Genomic DNA, 6,211 nt, shown 5'->3' with positions numbered 1-6,211 from the left:
GCTCTTACTGTGAGACAAATTATTGTGCTACTTTTTAAAATCAATGTCTATTTCAGATTTTGAGAATGTTTATTTTCAAAAAAAACCAAAATTGTATTCCCCCCACTAAAATACAGTAAACAAAATATAATTAGAGTTTAATTCTTGCTCTTATGGTGTTTCATAGACTTATTTTGTACAACATTTATTAAGCCAATAAATTTCTTAAAAAATAGCATCTATGCATTTGTTTAATATTCTTAATGACAACAGTGTGGTTTTGAAAGCTTGAGGTTCTTTTAACTTTGCCATCCTTACTTTCCAGAGCAAGTTTAAATCATTTTTGAAGTAGAATATTCATGAAAATAGCTGAATTATGTTAGTTTTTGAAGTTGTATCACTTAGAATTGTTATTGTGTGATGACGTTTTGGGAAGTGCTTTTGGAAAGGAGATTCCTGGTAGTGAAAGACGCTCATATATTTCCATTTGTGCATCAGGGATTCCACTAACTTTGAACTGGAAGCAGAGACACACAAATTGGCTTTCTGCTGTTACAATAGAGGGTTTCTCTTCCATTTCCTACTAAAAACACATCCCCATCCAAGATTACTGTTGACTGGAGATTTCAGTAAGTGGAACGTATGGTCATGGCAGTGTCCTTGATGTTGACAATGTTCCTTCATTTAAATGCTGATTATTTTCCTTCTCTTCAATCCTTAAGTGTGCAGTGGCCAGGGGTGCTGAAAAGCCAGTGACTGCTAAAATGGTGTATGACTATGGTAAGTAGCAGTTGCATAGGAGAAGACAACTGTGTTTGGCTAGAATTGCAGCAGATAATTAGCGAAGATTTTCATTACTGAAGTGCTGAGGAGCTACTGGGAAACTGTCCACACTTGCCAAAGTGCTGTGGAGCAAACGGGCCACCAGTGATACATGTCTTGGCTGCAAGTTACCACCTGCACAGTGGCTCAGAGCAGGTACAGCTGGATTTCATTGGTAACTACTCAGGTTTTGCTTGCTACGTGCCCCATGTACCCTTGTTACTGGGTTTATACTGGTTACCTGGTGGACTTCGAGGATTCCTGTCCTGATCCTGCTTAGTTTATGAAATGTGATCAGATTAAACCTTACAGTGCTTTATGTATAGCTTCTGATCTTTTGCTGTTCAACTGAGGATGCCACATCCCTGCTAAAAGGAGGTGGCTCTGGTGACTTCCATGAGAGGTGTCAGCAGGTTACTAACTCTCCTTCAAAAGGACTGTGTGCCATAAGTATAATATTGAATCATTTGGGGGTTTTCTGATGGGTTGGCTGAACTTGGCTGGTCCTTCGCTTCACATTTACAGTATTGCATATGACAATTTTCTACCAGGTTCATTTTGTAAATAAGTGATTCATTTTTTGGCAAAAGAAGAAAGCTGGTTTGCACTGGAGTCATGTGAAGCTCTTTACACCTCTCTCGAGCTGTAGGTGTGGTACAACCCTGACCTTCTTGGTCAGCTGCCTGGTACACACTGACCCCCATGGCAGGGGGTTGGACTAGATGGTTTTTAAAAGTCACTTCCAACCCCAGCCATTCTATGATTCTATCATAGGATTCTAATTGAGGTGGGTACTTCTCACAGCAGAAGTATTTGGTGCTGTGCAGAGCTTAGATCAGAGGGGATGCCACAACCACACATCTGAAGTTCATTCAGAGTAACTTTTGCAGACCAGGATGTCTGTGGTCTAAGGATGCAGTTCCAAGTCAGGAAGACAACTTTGACTTTCCTGCATCAGGAAATTCAGCTCGTTACTCTTTACATTCCCAGATAGATTGCTGGACCTTGGCCTTGATCAAAGGTTTTCAATATACAACCTGCAAAAATTTTTTAATTACTGTCTTCTCTTGACCAAATGGTAGTTCTAGTGGAGATTAATTTTGTTGTGAGGCTCCCAGCTTGGTAGTCTTCATATTAATTTCTTCTGCATGACAAAAACTTAGGACTTAAGCTGAGGATTGTGGTCTAACTGAAATGTTTCAGAAATTAAACTGATTGCATGACTGCATACTGTTAGAGGGTTTGAGTCTGATTCTTTCATGTTTCTACGTGTTATGGTTCCTCAAATAAGTATCTGTATTCTTCACAGGAGAATGGTCTAGCAGGGTGGGAGCTACTGTTCTGAGTTTGTGTCTGCCATTTCAAGACATGTAGAAAGATGGGGACAGAGGTGAAAACATAGATTATATTAATCCAGAATACTCTTGGCAAAACTACTTGTGCTATTAACCAATGTTCATTTTAATTCTTAAGATACAGACAGTTAATATAAACATTTCTTTAAATGGCCTGTGATTTGTAAGCTGACCCCAGTTTGCAAAACAAATTAAACAATGGATTGGTAAATATTATTATTTTTTTTCTTACAGGTGTAGGAGAGGTTGTTGTGCTTCCCTTTGATGCAACTGGCACTTAGAAGTGTTAGGCTAATGCAGTCTGAGGTATTTTTCTATTCTCTTTTTTTTCTATTAGCAAAAAGAAGAGGATAACCTCACCAGATTTTCTTAATTTTGCTAGTACCCACTAATGCTCAAATCTAATTTGCTATGAAGTTTTACCCAAGGGAAATGCCAGACTGTAGGTTCTTGCCTCCAGATGGCAGAAATCCTTACTCAAAGCCTGAACTTTTATTTACAGCTCCTCTTTTAGTTATTTAAGACCCGATCAAACTTCCCCTGTTACAGTAAATTTTGTCCCAGATGTTACAGCAAAAGCTGCACAGAAGTTTTGCAGAATGATAATCATGTGTTTTGCCCCATATGCCTTTCTAGTGCTCGCTGTTCTGGAGCAGCTTGGTGTGCTCAAGGTGGACCTGATGAAAATCCTCTGCGGTGGTTGAGTTTAGCTGATGGAATCTCTATCAGCCAAAGAAGTCTGTGGCTGTAGAGGCTACAGCCGGTCCAGCTGTGCAGAGATTAATATTTTCTTTGCACTGTCTCCTCTGAGTTGCTTGCAGGCTGCAGGAAAATGGCAAACAGAGAGTCCCTCCTATGATCTTAGTGCTCCTGTGACAGTCCTACCTCTGTTCTGCAGGCAAAGTGCACAGGAAGAAAATTGGCATTGATGAATTTGTGGCTGCAATGAGGGAAAAGAACATACGCTGCTGCATGGAGAGAGCGGAAATGAGGCAATAAGAAAACGTGCAGGTAAGGCAGAGTAATTGAAAAGCAGTTGTTGACTGTAGTTGTTTGTCTCCTTAAATGTGGCCTAAACATTTCTGCATCAATAGAAGCAGGAGGTGACAGGAAACTGCAGCAATGTGGTATAGTCTGCAACAAATATCTTGGGTTTCCAGTGGAGAATGGTCTAGGGGTGATATTTATGCCTTCTCTGTAATCAACATGAGTTTTCGTTCAAGCAAAGACAGATTTTTCTGCCCTGGTCTGAACAGACTGTGGGTTCTCCCTTCATAAATACTTTGTCTGTGCTCCCTTCTCCAACCATTGGCCTCTAAGCACTCATGCATTATCCATACAGTGCCATACTGCAAGTTTTCTCTGACTTGGCAGTCCTTCTTCTCTTATTTGGACTGGTTCAAAGACTCATATCCCCATGCAGAGCCTGGGATTTTTCCTCATCTACCAACTCACGCCTCCATCTACAATACATGACATAAATATTATTTTATAATGTTTTGTATCATTAGGGAAAAAGGTTAAAAGTTCTGTTCTCCACAGTCCCCTACTGATGATGAGGCTATGCCTGTTCATGGACCAAACTGGAAATTCTCTAAAAACTGCAGGAAAAAAAATGTTTCTGTCAGATGTATCACAAATAAAGTATTCTGTACTAATAGATAAGGTATGACCTAAATGGGTATGTGGGGATGGAGATACAGTCATTGTCTTCCCTCTAATTTTACAAACAAGTTATGCAACAGTAGAAGTTGCAGAACATTGTTATATAAAGTACCCACAAAGGATCATTCCTTATTTCTCATGTTACAGAGAAAATACTGTAACAGTAAACCACAAACTGTTAAGTCTCTCAGCTGTCTAGCAGGGGCATTGTTTTATCTGGTAAAAAATAACTGAGATGAGTGAAATCATAATATGATTTTTTTTTTCCTAATTAGTAATTAGGAAATTACTATTAATAAAGCTTAACTGACTTGAAAAAAAGCAGATAAGGACCTTCATGGTAGCACCAGAATCATAAAATATATGACACCAAAAATTGTACTTGAAAGGGAAGAATTTCTCACACTTTGTAAAACTTTTCCAGAAGCTTTCATGGTACAGTGTACAACAGCCAGAAGATGATTACTCTTGGAGCTCTGAGATTAAGTGACTGACCAGGGTCATATGTGTACTAATGCAAGAAGTAAGGCCTTCCATGTCTGTGAGGGCTTAGATGCAACAATTTACATTCCATGGTATGCATATGAGAAGTTATTGCCTAGAACAGAGGATATATTGCTTAGTTATAACCCATTAGTGGGCTATAACTAATTTTTCAGGACCAGTTTAACTCAATATTTACTTACTAACAAACACTGAAGAGATGAACAAAAACATGGGTTTGTTTTGCTTTGCTGGGCTAGGATTTGGAGGACATGAAGTGTTGCTATTTGGGTCAGATATTAGAGAACTTTCCTGGTGCGTGCTTGTGGAGTATGCTAGGCAGGGGATTTAGTGATGAACACCAGCAAAGTGTGAAGACAGGTTTAGAATTACTAGTGAGACATTTCAGACTCTTATTCTGGGTAATGTCAGCTTTTATATATTGCAAGAAATTGAAACTGCCAAGATAAATCAGCTGTAAAATATGTAACAACTATTCTCTTCTGGGGTTGGACACTCATTGCCAAAGGTTTTGGTCAACAGCTGCCCTGTCTTGTCTAAACAGTGGGTTAGAAAACCAGCAGTAGGCTTGGTATTTTTCCATGGCATCTGATCAGGCCCAGAAGCTGATAATACTGATAGTTTTTGAAAGTTGTAAGGAAAGTGTCTTTTTAAAGACGAGCAAGTCTTCCAACAAGATTCATTTATGTAAATTTGCATGGTTTTCTTTTTAACCCATAATTCACTTGGTTTTGTTGTTTGGTTGGAACTTTCTTGTTGCTTGACTTAATGCAACAATTAATTAGATTAGTCTTTTATTTTGTTAGTCCTCTGAAAGGCATGTGGAGATGCCCTCTGAAACAAAACCAAGGCAAAAATGCTGTCAGGATGAAGTGTAAAGTCTCCAGGTAGGATTGGCAATGCTGCTTTCAACAAACAGCAGCCAAATCTCCCAGTGAGATTACTCAAAAAGCACTAGATGAAAGAAATTAAAAACCAGTGAAGTATATTTCTTGATTTTCTGGCTTTTGAGTCCCTGGGGCTTACCTTTCAAAGCTCACTTAAAGGCAAGAATGGTCCCTTCAAAAGAATTGTGTCCTGATACACTGGTGTATTTACTTATCGTCAGAGTGTAGAGCTGTAAGGAAATACCAAAAAACTGGACATAAGATTTGGATCCCATGAGGTGACAGTTGTTTCCTCTGTAAGGAGCACCATCAAAATCTGCCATACCACAATGTCTTTTTTCCCTAATATAAGTTGTTCCACTAAGAAGTAGTGGAGACCATGAGAAGGGCCACGCCATAGCCCGCACTGGGGAAATCAATACACATGAGAAATAACTTGTCAGTACAAGTTGTATATACAAGTTTTTTCTCCCAATAGTAACATACCAGTGTCAAAGATAGGGATGGCAAGACCAGAAACATCAATTAAATAATGCCCATAATGAATTCCATTGCAGTTTTTTTAGAAAATTATCTAATGAATATTGTTTCCATTATTTAGCTAGTTTGACTCTTGCAGATAAGAAAATAGATAATATAGTTGGAAAGGAGTTGTCCAGGCTTTTATATTAAATATTTATATGAAATCATTACTTCTATTTTAGTTTTCTTGTACTGTTTTCAGTGCACAAGAAGTTTAAATCCTCAGTTAACCTCTGGGCTGCACTTTTTTTCGCTTTTCTGTTTTTTCTCATATTGAGAAAAAAGTTCTTGGCCAAAATGGCTATCATTTTGCGTGGTATGAATTAAAAATAAAAGTGATTATACAAGCTGGTTGCTTGAAGTTCTATTTAACCTGAAGATACAACATTTTCTGGCTGACACGATGAATTCATTATCTGAATTGCCAGCAGCCACTGCGCATGTTCAGTGTCTTTCCAGACAGGCTGCACTTTGCAG

The sequence above is a fragment of the Nesoenas mayeri genome (genome assembly GCF_963082525.1).
Source record: "Nesoenas mayeri genome assembly, chromosome: 2".
Taxonomy (NCBI): domain Eukaryota; kingdom Metazoa; phylum Chordata; class Aves; order Columbiformes; family Columbidae; genus Nesoenas; species Nesoenas mayeri.
Note: the sequence above shows the minus strand (reverse complement) of the source record.